This window comes from Melozone crissalis, unplaced genomic scaffold (genome assembly GCF_028551555.1).
Source record: "Melozone crissalis strain CALT ecotype California unplaced genomic scaffold, PUWL_Pcris_2 ptg000023l_1, whole genome shotgun sequence".
In the NCBI taxonomy this organism is placed as follows: Eukaryota; Metazoa; Chordata; class Aves; order Passeriformes; family Passerellidae; genus Melozone; species Melozone crissalis.
Window position 1 is genome coordinate 25,193,590 of NW_026535801.1, and position 20,000 is coordinate 25,213,589.

The window sequence follows — 20,000 nt, forward strand, 5'->3', positions numbered from 1 at the left end:
CCAAGAAACTGACTGACCTGATGGCTCCTGACTTGCCTTGCTCTTTTCTTCCTTTAGATTTTATATCCTTTCTACATTGCTGCTTTTCCTCCTAAGCCCTTGAGCTCCTGGCAGTCCTGCCCCACTAGCTCTACCTCTGTCTATAATTTTGCCTTTGTTATCTCTCCAGACTTTCTCACAGCTTTTTTTCCAGCACTCTGAGCAAGGTTACACAGCTGGGCTGGATCAGAGTTGTGCCCTCATGTGCAGGGAGCTGTGGAGAGGGAAGGGAGGCACAGCACAGGGGCTGCAGTAAGGGCTGACATACTCCAGGTCTTTCTTGAGTCAGGAAAACATTCAAATGCAGTTGGAAGAAAGGGTATTCAAAGAGCTCCAAGTGTTGCTGTCTTTGCCAGAACAGAATGAAAACTAGATTTCAAACAGCTCTGAGAGGCCAGTGCAGCTCAGTAGAATGAAATGCTCCAGAAGTTAGCAGCTGCATGGACCGTCAGTTCCTGACCTCCTTCAGCCCTGCTCTGCTCACTTTCCAAACTTCAACAAGTTCCAGCTGCCAGCAGCTTCTGACGTGAGTGGGAAGGAGGCAGCTCATCAGCAGCTCACAGACTTCACCCAGCAAAGGCCTTTTGCCACTTGTGCATTCAAGCGAGTCACTGTGCCCTGACCTGCAGAAGTTATGGAACAGAGCCAGCAGTAGGGAAGAAAGCTTGTGCATAAGAGTGGGAACATTTGGGGTTTAAGTTGTTTCTAGGTAAACTGTTCATATTTAAGAGTGGTCTAGCTCTGTCTTTGCTGTGGTGTCTCTAGAAACAGCAAGCCTTACCCTGTATTTTAGGGTGAATTTTGTACAACAGCATTGAAAATCCAGATTTCAGTTATTAAAAAAAAATTAGGCAGTTATTATAGAAATTCCTCTCCTCAAAAGCATTTTGCAGATGAAACTAGCCAGCTGTCTCTGGAAAAACAGTTCAGGACAAGCCATACCATTCCGTGTATTACAGTCCATATATGTACAGCCCATCTCGTCCAAGTGGGGATCGCCTGATCAGCCCTGCAGTGCGTGCTGCTGCCCTGCTTCAAGCCTGCAATTAATTTCCTAAGCAGTGTTGTGCTACATCAGCAAGGCCAGCTGTGTTGGGGCTGCCCTGTTTAGTAGGGCTCCCAGGGTGAGCGAGGCTGCAGAGCCCCGGGCCCCAGGGATGGATGCTCCGTGCGGCCGGGCTCGGGCTCTCGGTGCCGCCGCCCTTGGCTCTCGGTGCCGGGCGAGCAACAGCGAGGGCAGAGCCTCCCACGGCCGCTGATCTCACCCGGAGCTCGAACAGCTCCCGTGCAGCCGCCAGAGGGCATCGGGATAAACCGAAATGATCACACAAGGTAAACACCCATTCACAGCGCGTCATTGCGCAGCGTTTATTTACCTGCTATTAAAAGCAAAACCTCATCCTGCCTTTGTGCCATACAATGCAAGTGCTCACATTTCTAAGAAGTGTTTTTAGTCCTCATTAAGATAACAATAGGGTTGTCTTTATTAGAGGAAAATAAAAACTAGGGTTTCTTGGGTTAATGAAACAGGTAAGGATACCTTCAGTGCAAGGATAATGAAACAGGTAAGGATACCTACAACAGCCAACGGGGAGGAAAAAATAAAGGAATCTAATAGAAACCACAACATCACCAGAAAATCAAGTGCTTCATACAAGATCAGGGAGAATTGGTAAGTAGCTTGAAGTGACAGACAAACACAAAAGGAGACAATTCTGGAGAAGTAAAGTAGCCTGCAAAGGTTCAACCCAGACCAGAGTTAGAAATCTTTTTCCCATTAACTCAAAGCCTGTCTATTTTCACATACTCTTGGGAAAATCTGTTTTATGATTGCTATATCTTTATAAGAGCCATGACAATTGAAAACATATTCATTCCAAACACAGTGTTAAACAAACAAATACCTTCTCAGGAAATAGATAAAGCTGTGAAGGTAAATTGGTGTCTTGGGTGCTAAATGAAAAATCCGTACTACAAACCAAAATTATTCTAAATATTTAAAGTGATATAGAAAAGGCAGATCATTTTTGCAAAGTTCATTCAAGAAAACCTGTCAGTGATCACTAAAGAAGGCTTCTTACATATTAATCCAGATGACGAATACAGATGTGGCAAGTGGGCAAAGGGGCCCGCAGAAATAGTTTTGCTGCTTGTCTCTAGCTGTACAGCTTGAATCTAATGAATAATTAGCCATAACCCACAGGAGATAGTTAGTGCTTCAGTTAGTGCTGCAGATCTCAAAAGCTTTTTGCAGGATCCCTTTTGGTCAAGGAGAATCATGTTGCCAATGCATTTCAGATTATTTTGTTCCCCTCTGGTTCTGCTGGACACAGCCTTGCAATTCATCACCAGGGCCTGAGGGCTGGCCAGGGGCTCTGACCTGCACAGACTTGCTCTTAGATGTGGACTACAAGAAGCATTTGTTAATCTCTGCCAGGGATTTTGTCAGTCTTCAAAGTAATTAGATGATTCACTTCTGGACCAGGCCAGATTGCTCTATCAGGCACAATAAAAGACCCAAAGAGCAATCAGAACAAATAGGAGAGTTCACAGACAGTCATGAATAAAAATACTGTAAGTCTGGAAATATAAAGTATTTCTCTGTTTTGCATACACCCTAGCTTTAGGCTAAACAGTGCACAGACACAGACTTGAATTTCTGGAAAAAGATCTGATCCAGGCATGCGTTTGCAATTTTTGAGGATTTTTTTTTTTTTTAGTGTTGAATGAGGGCTGGGGAGGAAAAGACAAAATTCCCTCCCCCCCCCAATCAGTTTCAGACCTGAAAGCTTTCCTTTCCTGTGTGTAGCTTTGGATTTTTTGTTTTGTTTTGGTTTTGGGGTTTTAATTTTTTTTTCTTTGCAGTCTCAAGTACTTGTGATTATCTACTTTTGGCATCCAGCTCAATGTCAGCATGACTATGTTTGTCACAGGTTTTCTATGCTGCTGCAAGCAGGACTCAAATTAGGATTGGTGTGACCAAAGGACAATAGCTCTGCCAACAAGACAGACTTTTTTTGATGTAGCTAGCAGATGCTCTGCTAGCGTCTCTCACTTTTCTGCCTCTCTCTTGCCTAGAGGACTGAAACCAGCCTGTCAGTGCGATCGTCCTCGGGGAGCTACAACTGTTTGCACAAGGTCTGAGCCTAGCCTAATTCCTACTTTAATAACTGCTTCCAGCAGCTACTTGTGAGGGCTCTGCTGGTAAACTCCATTTAATATAGCATAACTTTAAAGCAGAGATTTTTCCAGAAATGGCTGCTCTTTTTATAGAGGTTATTTTGCACTCTAGTGGATGATTTTAGATAGTAACAAATTGTTCTTGTGTATCTTTGATCATCAATGACTTGCAAGACGAGTATTGCAGGAGGAGGAGGAGGCCGGAAAGAGAACCTGATGGGGCTCAAACCTTGAATTCCATTTTGTTCCTCTCCCCTGTTACTTGACAGGAGTTTTGGAAGAAGAAGAACTAACAGACATATGAAAGACCTGGCATAAAATATTGGACCAGCTTTCCAGGTGTCACTGAGGGGCAGCAGGTCCAGAGGTGTCTCTCCCGTCCAGACTTGAGGGGATCTCAACTGGCTTTAGCTTTTCATGCAAGCCTGAAGGCTACTGGCTGCCAGTCATCCTGACAAGGTGATGACTAATGGGGCAATTAACTCCCTCCCCTAACTTGCTGTCTGTCATGGCAATTGGAAAGGAAATAAGAGCACTTTTCCCTAAGGAAACAGGTTGGCAAATGGGTTTGGGTCTGTTAAAGCTTTAGTGTTAATGAAATTTCATATTAACAAAATATCAAAAAGTTGTTCCAATGAAGAGTAGGTTCAAGCCCATATTGACTGCTTTTAAATTCCTTTTTAATTCATGTTCACATGTAGAAAAATTCACTTTATAGCCAACCTCTAATTCCACAGGAGTAAACTGCAGAATTGCCATCAGCCACTAAGGGAGAAAGATACAGTTTTGCATTGTCCACTTCATAGAGTAGCAGCTTTTCACTGTGTAATTATTTGATTTGTGTAAAATGAGTTTAAAAGTGGCAGGCATCAGTAATTTGTTTCCATCTCTTTCAGAATGTTGGATTTAGTTCATAAACCAAAATTGAGGCACAACTGACTGGTTGTTACTCATTATCACCAAAATCCAACTTCTAATCATTAAAGTTGGTGCTTGCAGAGGTGCCCTGTATCTCTGGTGGATTGATATTTGTACCCATAGAATAATAAAATGTTACTTCCAGACTTGTAGACATGCCCAGAGCACGAAGGTCAGTTGCATCTTTGCTGCTGAATTTCAGAAATTGGGCAAGTCAAAATTTTTCCTTAGTTCACACCTTTTAGGGAACAAGTTTTAGCAAGGATCTCAACAGGACTTCCTGAAAGGAAAAGAGAAAGGGAAAGGAGTCACCACTACTGAGCTAGCCTGCTCTTTATGGTGACCAAGAAGCAGCCAGACTATAATCCAAGAGCCACTGTGAAAAGCTACATGACTAATCTCTATTTGCATTGTGTGGTTGGTAGCAGGAAGGAGGATGCAGCACAACAGTCAATTTATTGGAAGAACAATGTAGTCATTCATCAGGGCATTATTCTGAAATCATTTAAATGACAGTAGAGCAGCCCACTCTTGACTCAAGAAAATACAAGTCATTCAAATTCCATATCTAATAAGGAAATTGTTCCACTGACTTACTGGTTGGCATAAATTACATGTAGCTAATATGTTCCTGTTGCAGACCCTGAGGACTCTTTGTTTATGCTAAATGTGAATATATTTTAGCACATGAATTACTATCCTCCTGCTTGCTTCTTGGGCGCCTCCAGAATAAGTAATACGTTGGCATAACTTTGCCATTTGTCAGCCAGCAGTCTGGTAGCACATTTGCTCATCAATCTAATTTTAACCTTTTCTCATACGAGCACTTGGTATTTCATGTAAATCAAGCAGACAGTCTGTCATTCAATAGGATACTATCTTCATAGTCTTCTGAAGTGTGTGCTCCATTGTATGCACTCCTTATTAAGTAGCAGAGGTAAAGTAAAACTAATATATTACTTCTGGTTTCTTAATAGCAGAATGCCAGGAATCTCTTTATTACCACAATAGAGACAAATGATATGTCTGGCAGAGGTTCTGGACAATGGGCCTGGTAATGCATTCAGCACTTCCTGAATTGAAAGGTCTGTCCTGAATGGTAAGTAGTGCAATGCATCATTACAGGCTTCAGAGCACATATTCTAGGTCTGTTCCTGTTATCACTCTAATTTGCAGTTAATAATATTAAAAAGTATGTTCAACTAATGAATTAAAAAAATATTTTTTAAACAATTTCCCTGTGATTCCAACAAATTTCTTAATAAAATATGATGCTGGCTGCAAAAGAGAATATAATTCATCATGAAATACATATAAATTAGTTAACAATCATTTATGTTCATAATTTGCATAAAAAACATGAAAGGTTTAGTGGTATATCCTTTACCTTGTAAGATTTTTCAGAAATTGATTTGGCTGGGAAAATAGTATCTTTGAAGTTTAGCTGTTTAGTCAGTGTTGCTCCACTATTAATGAATTTAATACCTTTGATTTTATTTAAACACTAGTGTTCATTTATGCAGCCTAATTATTATTATTATTATTATTATTATTAATAATAATAATAATAATACCAAAAGTTTGACCAAAAGTTTTAAGTAAACCTTGACCAAAATTAAGTAAATATCTTCAAGGATGTAGGCCTGAGTTTTTTTGCCTTGAAAAAATATATCCCAGATGAATCTGTCCCATAAAATATTCAAGTATTTCTATTACTTAATTTTGTATAACAGGGGTATGAAGGATTTTATTCTCCCTGCTTTGATAAAGTTCTCACATGGGAGTTTGTTTGGTTTCTGTATCTCTGTGTTTTATGCCAGGCAGCTACATATTTTGCTCTCAGGGATGTATCTAGGCAAATTTAATACAGTCTGTGAGGTAGATTGTCTTAAGCAATGACAGCATTTAATTTCACTGAGCCTCTCAAAAATAATTTTACACATGGTTTTGTTCATTTCATGTCTGGTCCTCTGGTTTACCACCACTGTTCTTGCAGCTGTGAGTTTTACCTAGTTCAGGGAAGTGTATATTACCAATAAATGTTTGCTCTGAATAAAAGCAGTGAATTTCTGGGGATTAAGAGAGTCTGCATTTTATTGCAGGCAAAATATTTTCTGGTCTTAGTTATTATTTGTGCATTAAGGCACCACATAGTTGTGTTTGACAAACATCCTCTTTCCCTTCAAGTTTTCCACTCTAGATCCTTGGGGATTACTGAAGAAATAATCAATCATGGGGACCTGAAATTACAGAATTATGCGTGGGATGCATCCAACCTCAGATTTTTATTTATGAAGGAAATTGATTTTTAATTTTTAATTCTGTGCCTGTATGAAGAAAAAAATAAAAATTAAAATTATGGTAATGAGTTGCTACAACTGCAGACAACCTGGGTAATATTTTTTCCTGAAGTACACATCTAAGTACAAAATCTGTTCTAGTTATTTGCCATATATTCCTCCAGGTATCAAGGCCAAAATCCAGCCATGTCTTTTGGAAGGTGTGTAGTAGGCAAGCACAATGGGGAAGAGTTTTGTCTCTCTTTTTATGTGATTTTTTAACATTTGGTAGAGAAGTTTTATTGCTATTTACTCTTAGCAAGCCATTCTGTAGCTATTTATATTCAATTCTTAAAGGTATGCAATAGCATTCCCTAGTCTGTCACAGACCTAGTGCCCCATTAATGTTGGTAGCTCAAGAAGTTCTTTCTGGTTGTGCAATGTACATATCTCCAAACGCATATCAGCCCCTGGCACATGGGCTGCTGGCCCTGGGAGAGGCAGGGCAGGTCTCAGGTGCTGCTGAGCTGCTGCTCTCGCCTGTGGCTGTCAGGGCAGCCCAGCCCCTCTCCAGCCTCCCCTTCCCTCCCTCTGTGCTCCCCAGCTGCCGTGAGCAGCCTGGGCTTGGGCACAGCACCCCTCAAAGGGGGTGAAGTTTGCTCAGGGGCTTCATTGCTTGGCAGGCAGGAGAGGGGGGAGGACAGTTCAGGGTGTCAGTTCCATGGCAGCACATCCCACAGGGCTTCAGCATGGCCAGAGTCAGCACAGGGGGCTCTTGCCTCCAAAGGGCTGTGCCCCAGCCAGGCATGCTGAGACAGGGCAGAACAGGAGCTGGTTTTCTTCCTCTTTGTGTCCTGAAGAGATGGGCTGGTGGCTTTATTCACTGCTGTAGGTAAAGTGTCAGTACTGGTGGTGAGGGTTCCTCAGCTGGGACCTGTGGGGTCTGCCCCCATGTCAGAGCAGCCTGGCCATGGGAAGGGCCCTGCTGAGCCCACTGTGCCACTGTGGGGTGCCCCAGGCACTGCAGCTTCCAGCCCCACCCCAAGAAATGCCATTTCCCTGCCTCTTCACAGGTTTTTCTAATTCTCAACTAGGTGCATTCCAAGGACAATTTTAGATCCTCACTTCATCTCTGGCTATTTTTTATGTATTTTCTCTTCTCTTACAGTGCTCCCCCAGCTCCTTAACTACTGCCCAGGGAAATGATGTGAGCATTGGGCTGCCTCTGCTCTTTATGCCTGGCTTCCCACCCAGCTCCTTAGAAGAGAGTTACATCTGCTTGCTGCTCTGATTTGTAACCCAGCTGGCACTGATGCTTCCTTGTGCATTCCCTAAGGTAATTCTGCCTCTCTGCCATTTCTGCTTTTGTCTGGGGCTTGTCTGGGATTCCTCTGTTCTCGATCCCAAACTAATTGTGTGTTGCTGCTCAGATCAAAGAATCTGGTTTTATGTCTATTAAGATGAACATACAATGCAGTTTATGAGGAAGAAGCTCCTTTGGGAAGTGTGAAAGCAGGTGCCTGTGAGGTGGAAGCACTGCCCTGCAGAAAGAGGGGAGATTAGGATGTTAACAGATACAAAACTTCAACATCATTCTTTTAATAGTGGATTAATTATTCCAGTGACAGTGTGTTGTGTATCCCTGTGCTAAGAGGGCCTCTATTTCTTCCCTCTGAAATGGGAAAAGAAGGTGGTTGCTTAAATCCCTATTGACATACAGCACATGAATTCCAGTTTTGATTTTATGAACAGCCTCTATCATCCTGTCTTGTCTGGACTGCCTTATTCTCATTGTACTGTGGGGTTAGACACACTGTCACCATTCCTATAAATAGCTGCTTGGTTATGAAGGACCAGTAGTGTTTCCTCTGAACAGGATTTTGACTAATGGCATTTTAGGCCAGTTTTTGTCAGGCTTTCTATAGGAGATAGGGTTTGGAGAGTAGAATGTCTGCTGAAGAAAGACAGTAATCAAAGTATTAATGTTTGAAACACAGACACTTGGTGAGCCTGGAGAACCCACAGAGAAAAGTGAAGTTTGAAGGAGCAGGATGGTGGAGTGCTTTTAAAACAGAGGCTTGACTTCAGAGCTGGTGAGAAGCAAGGCAGCTGCCATGTGGAAAAAGAGAAGCTCTCTGTGATCCTGCAGAAAGCTGGGCTGCAGCGCAAGGATGTCTGCAGTGCCAGGGAATCTGCCCTGCACACGAGAAATGTTCAAATGCCCTGGGGAGCAGCAGGTAAGGCAACACATTTTTCTGTAAATTTTTGGAGCAAATGAGGAAGTACCTGTGTGTAGAAAGCCTTGTGTTTCGGGTCTTTAGCTGTTAGTAAGACCTTTTGAAGGGTGGAGGGCATGGGCAGGCAAACAACCTCAGAGCTGGTTCAATAAGGATGAAGGTTTTTAAACTTGTGGATGGAGTGAGGATCCCTGGTTTTAAGTATATGGGCAGTTTGGGCTGTGTGACCCTGTTCTGTGAGTAAATGCCTTGGGGACACCAAGGAGAACACTCATCCTGCTGGCCATGCAGTGAGGGAAGTTCCATTGACAGTGCAAGAGGTCACACATGGCAAGGATTTCAATGACAGGTAATGAGGCTTGGTGGCTCTCTTCTCCTGACTATTGAAAGAAACAAATGCCAAGATATTTGGGGGGTTTCCTTACAACTAGCAACCGATCTGGAATTCAGATGCCATGTTCTACAGCCTGGGCAGATTCCAAGGGTGCACTGAATTGACAGCAGCACCCTTTGTGCTGGGCAGCTCTGTACGCCCTGCTGAAAGGAAAGAAACAGAGCACTGCATTCAGGGATGTGCCTGACTTCTCCTGAACAGCGAGGAAAGCTCCACACTTGCCAGTTATCTCTTCTGTGCTTTCCCTCAGTTGTGGCTGGGGCCATCTGACGAGTGTTTCCCTGTCGCTCCCAGTCTGTCTGCTGTCAGCGGTTAATGAAGGTGCTCGCAAGACGCCATCCCTGGGGAAAGGCAGGGCTATGAACACACCTGGTGCTTGCAGCTCTGGCTGCAGTGCTCCCAGCCCTGCTTGTGCTGTGCACCAGCCCTGATGATTGTGCCACTTCTGAACAATGCTCCTTCACTCTGGAGCTACTGCTATTCCCAATGCCACAAGCCGTGCCTTTCCTTCAGGCTCAGTGAGTGCTTCTGTGCTGTCCCCAGTGACAGGAACAGCTCTGAGGTACCACAGGCTTACCAAGAATCTGCAGAAAGTGAATGAGTAAATCACTGCAGCAAGTGCTTTCAATAATAGTCCTCAGTGAATGTCATTGTCAGATGCTTCATCAATGCACATCCTACAACAAGGAGGAAAAAAATTTTTTTTTCACAGAACAAGGTTATTTCCATGCTACTGAAATAGAAAGGCAAACTGTTAATATGATGAAAACATCACCTCTTAGCCCAGCTGAGCTTGCATGTCTAGGTGTGGTTACGCTTGTGTTTAGAAGGAGTTGTGTGCTGGTCTAGACAGAGGTGAGCTATAAAAGAAGCAAAATCAGCAAAAATAAATAGAGATAAAGAATGGTGAATCATGATGACATATTGCTCAAAGTATGTAAGATCCTGTAAATACTTATCATGCTGTGTAGAGCATACAGTCATTATGTGTGCAAGTAAAGCCAAAAGACTATTCAGTGCACTTTAATGAATATGTTTGCGATTTAACCCACAATAAATTTGCAGTTGAACACCTTTGTGAGAAAATTAGCTAACAATGCCAATAAATGGTGAAAAAGAAAAAAACTATTTAAGGCAGCATTCACTTTGAACATTCCTTGTTCTCTCTTCAGGACATGTCAGGGAAAACTTATTTTAAAAATGTTTTGTTTCATATACATTGTTTATTATTTTATATGAGAGTTAATGGTCTTAGAAGGCTCCCCCAAACCAAGCTGTCCAAATTTTAATTCTCTGAAGGCTATAATGAGGTTTTCAACAAAATGAAAATGGAGGTCTTTCTGCATTGTGATCCAAATGCCTGAATCATTCCTACATGCACAGAGTTACAGTTGTTGTTGCATATGAACCTTTGCTCAGGTGCCTCATCCTCCTGCTTATATAAAACCAGAACAAAAACCAGGCCCTTGTTACTCATATTTTCATACTAATTCTGGTTGGCTGAATTAGTTTAAGTGATTCATGACCAATGTTAAAATTTAACGCAGCCTTTAATGTGTTCAGCCTGACACATGGTGCCTTATAATATTGATATATCTCAGAGACCAAGCAATCTGCATCAGCCTGCTGAAGCACGCCTTGAGGGGAAAATGATACAGTAGTCCTGATCTGCTTCTCTGCCAAAGCTTTAATTAAACATTCATGCTATCAGTTAGGAGTGAAGGAGCTTGGGGAAGTGCATGAAATGCCAGTCCTGTCATTAACAATATTTCTTTTTTAAAGCTTAGGAAGATAGGAATATACTTCTTAAATGTGACATCTGTGACCTGGTTAGCATCTCAATGGTTTTCAAAACTCTCATCTGCCTTGCTCTCTGGTATCTTATACATAAGAAAACACAAATCCATCTGATTGTCTGTATTCAGCACTTTTTCCAGCAGCACCCAAAGCAGACAGTGTTTAGCAGAGCAGAACTGGAGTAGTGGTGCTCTGGCAGTGGATCTCATCCTTTTCCTGGGGTACAGAGTTGTGAACCTGAGGCATCTCCTTAGGGTTTGTTTCCCATTGTTGGGACCCTGAAGACTGGTGGGGCAATCCTCAGCCTTCTGCAGCCACTTGTGTGGGAGGTAGAGCCTGGTCCAAATGAGGTTCCATTCAGCACTAGCTGCCCCTGCAATGAGGCTCTGCCAGACTGCTCAGGGATGGCACTTGTATGATAAAGCCTCCTGGCTCTGTCTGCAGAAGTGTCTTATGAGGATCATGGAGAAATTGGTTTTTCTTCACTCAGTGGAACTGTCTGGGGGTAGAGAATACAAATGCTGCCGCTTCTCCCCGGGGCAGAAAACCTTCTTGGAATGATGAACCTTGGCATCTTTAGAAGGTGCTTCTTCCCTCCTTGAGAACCATGCTAACAACAATTAATCTCATCCAACAGTGGTGGATATTACAGCCACAGCCAATATCTCAAATGGTTGTTTAAAATCAGCTTCAGCAAGATTTGCTCCTTTTCTGACCCTTTCCTGGCTTCCACATCTCTTGTGCTTGGCTGTCCTCCACCCAGGCTTTCAGGCTCAGATTTGGAAATCCCCTGCTCCTGACAGTGGACTGGTTTTTTGGCAATATTTACCTGCCATCCTTGTGGAATAGAGTCAAGGCCTCTGTGGTGCCTGTGCTGTTATTCAGAGTGCTAATAGACATTGTAAACAGATAGAGATTGTCAGATTTCTGCCACAAGAACTGCACTGAGGAATTTCCTCAGCCAGGAAGGCTGCCCAGGTTGGAGCTTGTGATGCTTTGTCTGACTCTGAGCCTGGATTTGTTCTAGTTGTAAGAGGAGAGAAACTTCTGAGGCACGACCTTCCTCAAGCTTCACTGTAACAACAGAAACAGCACAGTACCAGGTTCATGAAGGAAATTATGCACCCTAAAAACCATGAACTTAGACGAAGGTCAGCAAAAGGCCAAGTCTTGAAAGATTAGTTAATATCCAAGTTCAGAAGCATGAGCTAAATCCAACTGTCATTGCTCAACCCACAAGCACAGCAAATAAACTTAAGAGGGGATTTTTAAGCAGCAGGGAAAGAAGAGAAAAACACTCCTTTTAATGTGGTCAGGAGAGATCAGATGGTAACATATGAGAACATAACCATCGGTTCAGGATAAAGGAAAAATAGGTTTTATTACTCCCCTTGAGCAAGCTGATGATGTAGGAGACCTAGTAAAAATGAGCGTTTTTATCAGTAATGTGATGCACAGGCATCATGAATAGCTCTGTGTCAGCACAGTCAATAAATAACTGCAATGGTTTTGTTTACTTCTCTGTTTGCTTAAAACTGTGAATATTGATCAAATTTCACAAAATTAGACGGAAAACTATGACATCATGAGAATGTGACAAATAGCACTTTCCACAAGTGCTGACACTATCAGATAATCTAAATTCAAATTTTTACCATGATTTTAGACTGTTATTTCATGTATCCATCTTGTCTAATCTTCATATTAATATGACACAGGCAGAAGAAGGTGTTTTCTGTTTTCCCTGGATGCAAGAAAGTTGACACACTACACAGCTAGAGAGGAACTTGCCTGGCCTTGTAGTATAGAAAGAAAATGTGCTCTGGAGCATCTGATAGGCCCAAGTTAGGAACTAGTTTGCCCCTGACTGTGTCTATGGAAATTGCAGAGGGAGGCACCTCCTGTGTGTCAGCCCAAGCCCTGTGCCTGCTCTTCCCTGGAGGTTTGATTGTTGCCCTACCCATGACTTGCCATGGTCCTGGGAGCAAACCAGTGTTTGACCTGTTTGAATTTTTTCTTGTTTTTTTCTGTTGCTCTCAGACATTGCTGAGCAAAATTTTTCTGATTTGAGAGGGCGCTCAGGTGCCTCTTCCAGATTAATGTTAACTCACTGATCTCTTTACCTTCTTCTTGTACTGTTTTAAAATTTTGTGGTGTCCCTCTGGTAGTTTGACACACAAATGTCTCTATTGATTAGGGTAGACAGGGTCTTGCTCTGAGAAAATCTCATCCACCAGATCAGTATCTTACTATAGATCAAAAGAAAAATAATGTTGGAAAGAATCACATCATAACTGAGTGAATAAATAGCTGACACCTATGAGTCAGTGTCTGCATTTCTTCCCTAATACAACACTACATGGTAGACTGGCTTTGAATAGGTTTGTCCCATAATTTCAGGTAATGATTAACTCCCAATGACTAAAATATCTCCAGGAGAACTGATGAGACATTTCACAAAGCTACTCAAATTCAAAAGTATATTCGAGATTTCACTTTAGCTCTTTCATGCAAAAATACTTATTTTAACAGAAGCTATTTTAAAACTGCCTCATAAATATAAGTTCAGCAGTACAGAGCATAGTTTTAAGCTAAAATTATTGTATTCAAGGAAAATGTACACATAGTAAGTGCATGCCATTTATTATTTATTCCATTTATGAAACAGAAGCTGTTTTAGTGCCACTGGCAGTGCAATCATTTATGGGATGAAATATTGCTGTACCAGATCACATTGTAGGATAAAAAACTAAAGGAAGGAGCAGTGGAAAAAACAAAAAACAGAGGAAATGTGTGAGTAGGTTTGTCCTGAAGGAAAAGCTCCCACTGCAGGGTTTCATTCCTGAAGAGGGTGTGTTAAAGCATGCAAGATAATAAAGAGCAGCAGATGTCTTAAGAATTGGTCTTATGAGGAGTGTTGTAAGGAATTTAGCTTTTGAGAAGAAGGAGGATTTGTCACACAAACTGGATGAACTCTGTTGGAGCAAACATGGCATTGATTTTCTGGAACCAAGATTGCTATAACTGGCATCATTATAGTTTAACAGATCATGTAGAATGTTACAAAATAATAGATGATAATAACATACACACATATTTATGTACACACACCAGTGTAATCAGTAAAATAATTCTAAGAAATAGGAGAGGATGTTGGGGGACACTTGTAAGTAATTTTGATGCCTGGTTCTGAAAAGTAAAGCATGGTGAATAAGTTAGGGAAAGAAATATCAGATGGGAGAAAAAAGGACACTGACATGTCCATTTGTAGGAATGTGGTGTGTGTGGCCTGGGTGTTAGGAATAAAAGGGATGTGACACTTGAAAAATAATTTGCATATTGTCATAGAAGATGAGCTGAGAAGTTTGTGTACAAAAACTGCAAATGCAGGCTAGAGCTGCAGGATCCAAGGTGACCCCAAATCTTCCACGGTTAGTGAAGGATGGCGGATGGGTGACCTATGACTGAAACACAAAATAATGCTTAGTCTTTTAAGAAAACTAGAAATAAAACCAGAGATGGGTGGCCTGGGCAGAATGGAATCTGTCAAGGTAAAGGTCTTCTGAAGGGCCACCAAGGAGCAACATTTTCCAGAGAGGTCTAACTCAGATGACTGCAAGCATGAAAGAGAAGCTCCCAAGCATTGCCTCACTGCAGGAGATTTTAACTGGTCAGAAATAGAGTATAAAGCAAATGTTTGTGATAACAGTAGAGCCAGTTATTCCAGGGTGTAATAGCTGGCAGATTTCATCAGCAAGCAGTCACTGGGCTGCCATGATGCTATTCTAGGTGATCTTTGTTAGGTAGTGATGACATAGAGCAGCTGGTGGTAGAAAATAACCTAGCTAAAGTTATCCCAGCTTGGTTAAATTGAACGTAAATGAAAGAATGAACGAGAATAGGCCTGTTGGTTTCTCAAAATTTGTCCTTGTGAAGTATTATACCTAAAGAAATTAGTTAGTGATATTAATTGGATGAAGGTTCCAAACCTATTAAAATTTAATTTAAATAAGAATTTTAAAATCTGTAATTTGTAAGGAGACAAGAGTGCTAGCACCTTACAAATCCTTAAAAAAGAAATAAAAATATTAGGAGTTAGCAAAGAGAGTGAAAGCCCCCACCATACCAGATCATCAGTGAAAATGGTATTTTGGGAACCTGGAAGCGGAGGGTGCAGTCAGATCTGTCAAGTTTGCAGACATACCATCTGTAACAATATTTGAAAAAGTGAAAGTTTTTCCTATCACACAAGTAAAAGGGAGTCTGGTAGGTGGCAAGTACTTTCTCTCTAGTAGAGATTAAAGACTGTGTATGTACTGCCCAAACCAAAAAAAATGCTCTTTCTTTTTTTCTGTAAAGATGATGGTCCAGATCTTGGAGAAAAAGGGAAGCATCTGTAAAAATAAAAGCTAACATTTACCAACTTGAAAAATTTATTAACAAGGTGCAGTAGTCTTATAGTGAAGTGGTGTTTGTTTTCCATCCTAAATTGCTCAAAGAAGAAAAAATAAATTTTCAGGTGAAGGATGAGGAAGTTTTGCTTTAAAGATCTCCCAAAACAAAGGAGAAAGAAAAGGCAGAGAAAAAAGTAACCTACAGCTTCATTAACTAATCTTAGTAATCTGGAAATTTTGTATGCATTTTGCAAGAAATTATAAACAATTGCGTGAAGATAAAATACAGAAAACTATGAAAGAACAGGAACCTGGAAGTGTCAGGTAGAATTTAATAGTGCAAATGCTGGATCACACCAGACTGAGGTAGAAATGATTTCTGTTGTAAATTGTGGTGAGTTGGTTGGGTAAGAGGAAGACCAGAATGTCCTGGTACATCGTGGAAAGATCCTGAGAGAACTGAGGTGCAGCCATGGGAAAAGCCAAAATGGCTCTCCTTAGATATCATGTAGGAGACTTAAAGAAGGGATACCTGGGTACAAACACCGTTGTAGGAGGCTTCTCTGGGTGCTGAGAACAGTCTGTCAGCCATAATTAGGAACGTACATTGAAGGAAACGCAGAAAAGCAGTATGGCACAAAACAAAGAATGAGGGATATACAATTGCTCTCTATAAATACATCAATGGGAGGGGAAAAGAAGGGCAGGGCAAATACTAGGGAGGAAAGAAGCTATTTAAGTTACCAGACAATGTTGTCATTAAAATAAATGGATATATATTGAAAGTTAGTCCATCCAGGCTGGAGCTGAGGCAGTTTCCAACCATGAGAAGAGCAAAGTCTCTGAAACAGTCTTCTAGTAAGAGTGACAGGGACAAACCACTGTAGGTGTGGGTATCTCAGTAAAATGGAAGCTATTTGCTTGCAAATTGGATGATACAATTCACGTAGCTCTTGCATAGAGGTGAGTAGAGCCACTTTGTCTTTGCCTCTCTGCCAGAGAGTCAAGCAGTCTGACAAGATTTATGATGGATTTCCATAAGTTTATTAGGACAGCTGTGTAAGGTGAAAGGAAACATTTTCAATATCTATAAGAGCCTTTGCAATCTTATGCCCTTTCCTTTTTATTACTGTGGCAATAGCATTTTTTGAAATTTCTGTTGATTTATTGGTTCTGAAAGCATGACTCTGTGGCCTGTGTCATACTGACATGCTATAAAATGTTAAGAATTAACTATTTTTAAAGATTGGTTTAAAATTTTGATAAATCTGTTTGTTAAGTGTCAAACTAGAGCTCAACAAACACGAGATAAGAAGGATGAGCTATCAGTGGATCTGATATTATTGACAGCATTTATATGATTAATCATTTTAAACTCTTGAAAAACATTGTTAGAGAAAATCTGTTTTGCCTTATTCTTTTGGTATTACTCAGCAAAATACTTGGAATTTATTTCGTTTCATTTTGTTTTTATTTAGAGGTGGCTCTATTTATATATTTCTAGTTTTGCATGGGTTTATTAGATATTTAATATTGGCAATTCTGATGAGTACTTTAAGAATTGTAGAAGCAGAAATCATTCTGTGTAATATTGTTTTTCCAATGTTCCTGTTTGCATGCGAGCAGACACTGTTGGTTTAAATTTCCTTCCTGCTTTCAGAAGAAACACATAAGAATAAGGAAAGATTTATAAAGTGAAGTAATAATTTACTCTGATAAAGATGTTGCAAATAAATTCTGACACTGCAGAAGCTTGTAGCCAAGCTTATAACAAAGACAATGGAAGTAATGTTCTGTTTAATGTGAGAGATGGAATTTGAAAAAAGGATGCAAAAAATTAAAATTCTAATATAAGTGAATACATAGTTTTACAAAGATGTGAATATATTGAAAGATTTTTATATAAGTCACAAAGCAAAATATTGTTAAAAGGTAATAGGACTCTCGGTATCACCTTTTTCACACCTGAGTTTGAGAGTGCTCATTTTCCTCCTCCAGAGGAGCAGAGTAGCCATAAGATGGCAGCACTCTGCACAAAAGGCTTCTGAAACCATAAATTCTGCTCTTTTCCCAAAAAGAGACGGCAGCCGCTGACGAGGACGCGTGGCCTGAGCTCTGGGTGTCTGTACATGGAACCAAACTGGCCCAGCCAGAACAGCTCCAGGAGCCTCCAGAAACGGAGCTGCTTTCATGCAGTACCTGAGCCCACTCTCCTCACTATTTAGCAGCTGCTTGGGTGCTAGGCTAAGCATTCTGTTTTGGTTATTCTAAAATAACCTTATTCAAGCCCTGTGTTTTAACAAAGCACTATAACTCTGTCTAAGCATGGGAAGGTCAGCTATAAAATTATTTTCTGTGCAAAAACCAGAGCAGAATCACTTTTTTCAAGTGATTTAATCCCAGCTCCATAGTTAAGAATTTACATATGGGTGGTCAGGCCTGAAGACATTGTGTTTACCCAACCTTACATACCTTTCCAAAAGCAAGCTTGGCCTGCTGCAGGGCTGGGACACAGGGTTGCCTTTCCCTTGGTGCTGTTGCAACAGCAAGGCCATCACCTTGTCCCTTCTGTGATGGGGCCTGCAGGTCTGGTTTGAATTTTGCATTAATCTGAACAAAGTAAGTTATGGAAAGCTCTTCAGCTAAAGTGCAGGGGTCTGAGGAGCTGTGGAGCTGAGTGTAGTTCCCTTCCACAGCTTGATGACCCACCTGCACTGATCTTGCTCAGCTGTGTCTGCCCCACATTCTTATAGTGAAGGGAAAGCAAGGGGTGCCATGTAACCAAGAAAAAGCAAACAAAAAACAAGGTGAGATTTGATGGGATGTGTGGAAGTCCCTGGCATAATTTGAGTGTTGTGGGCTGGTTGGCAGTCCCATGCCATTTTCCTATGAGTTCTACCTGAGCCCTTCTGCAGTTCAGAGGTCTGATTATTTCTCTTTGAGTGTGAGAGTATTTTCAAATCTGAAAAGCAAACAAATCATTCATGTTGCTCACCCATGCCAAAAAAACCTGAGAACAAAGGTTTCCTCATGCCCTTGGCTGGAACCATCCAGGTCAGAGCTGTGGGCAAGGTGAATACAGGTCGAAAACACCCTGAGTTTCCTGCCTGCTGCTCGCTGTACAGTTGGAGAGCAGTCCCTCCTCCCTCCTCTGCCCCTCTGCTCGCTCAGATTCAGGTTGTTGACTTCATTCCCTGCCCTCCTCTAACAGCAACACACGGCTCCGGAAACAAGAGGAGACCGGAGCATGAATCACAACCTGAGTCACCAATTCCCAACACCTTGTTTTGCTCAGAGCTGGAGGGGAAAATTCCTCTCCTCTGCGTGATTCTCCTTCTCCTGTGACCCTCCAAGAAGAGGCTACAGACCACCCTCTTCTTCCAAAACTGCACTCCATCATGTGTAACCTCTTGCAAATAGCACCTGGAGGGTAGGAGAGACCACATCTGTCTGGGCTCTGTGGCAGTGTTTCATTAGTATATTAGCATATACTGATATCATACCCTAATGGGATATGATATTAGTACACCCCAAAACACAGGAGCTGGAATGAAGCAGCTCCATCACTGTATGTTCAGACCTTTGCTTTCAGCAAGATCCAGGTCACTGATACAGGACTCAAATGCTTACAGCAGTTTCTTTGAATGGATGTCATTTTCTGTTGGAACAATACCCACGTCCCACCATGATGATTAATAAAGAAAGACAGAGCAGTATATCAACTAAAAAAAAAAAAAAAAAAAAAAAAAACCAAAAAAAAGCGGCAAAATAATTAAAGAAGCTAAAGTTTCTGATTTTGCTGATTTGTCACTTTCACCTTCACTGTGAATTTCCCCATTAAATACAACTCTTTGTTAGGGATTGTTGCTTCCTCTTGAAATGCTTTTGTCAGTTCTCCCTAAAGCATTGTCAGATCTGTACTGCAGCAGAGAGAGAGACAGGACAGTCCTTGCAGTGTCTGTGCAGTACTTGTGTGTGGTTTCTGTCTGTGCTGGACTGGCCTCTGTGCAGAGCTCTCACACCACTGTGTGGATATTCACATCATCTCTAGCTCCTTAAAGATAAATCAAAGTTTCAAGCTTAGAAACTTTTTTCAGCCTTCATTGTTTAGCTAACTGACTGTGAGACTGTATTACAAATCTTATGAAGAATGGGAAGGAACCCTGCTGTCAAATCAAGTAATGCCATGACCCCAAAGCATTTTACACATCATTCCTACATCAGCATGGCTACTCCAGATTGAGATTTTACTCTTCTAGTGATAATTAAAGCAAACAAAGCATTGATCTAGTAGAGGAACTTCCTGGTCAACTTACCTTTCATTTTCGCAGGTGATGTTTCAAAGCAAGAATCATCTGTCTGCTTCCTGTCTAGGTATTCTTACCTTGCCCAAGGTTTACTCTTGGTGCACACTGTCTCTCTTTCAGAACCTCTCTTAGGCTCCTGCTCTCAATATTTTTTCCTTGTCTGTTTTTTTGTTGTTGGTTATTCTACTACATTCTTTTCCTTCTCTGCTCTCTCCAGACAATCCAGGGAGATCTAATAGATCTCTTAATAATCTAATAGATTCCTAATAATCTGCAGAAATTTAGCTATTTTATTCAGGAAAGGCTTAATTCAGATAGTCTTTGGCAGCCACCTCACTCAGAGGCAGGCACTTAGCCTCCAGCCACGCTATTCTTGCCAAGACCTATATAAAATATTACCTCACAAGCAAGTGGGGAATTGATAATATCACACAGAATTTGTAAGTTTTATGTAG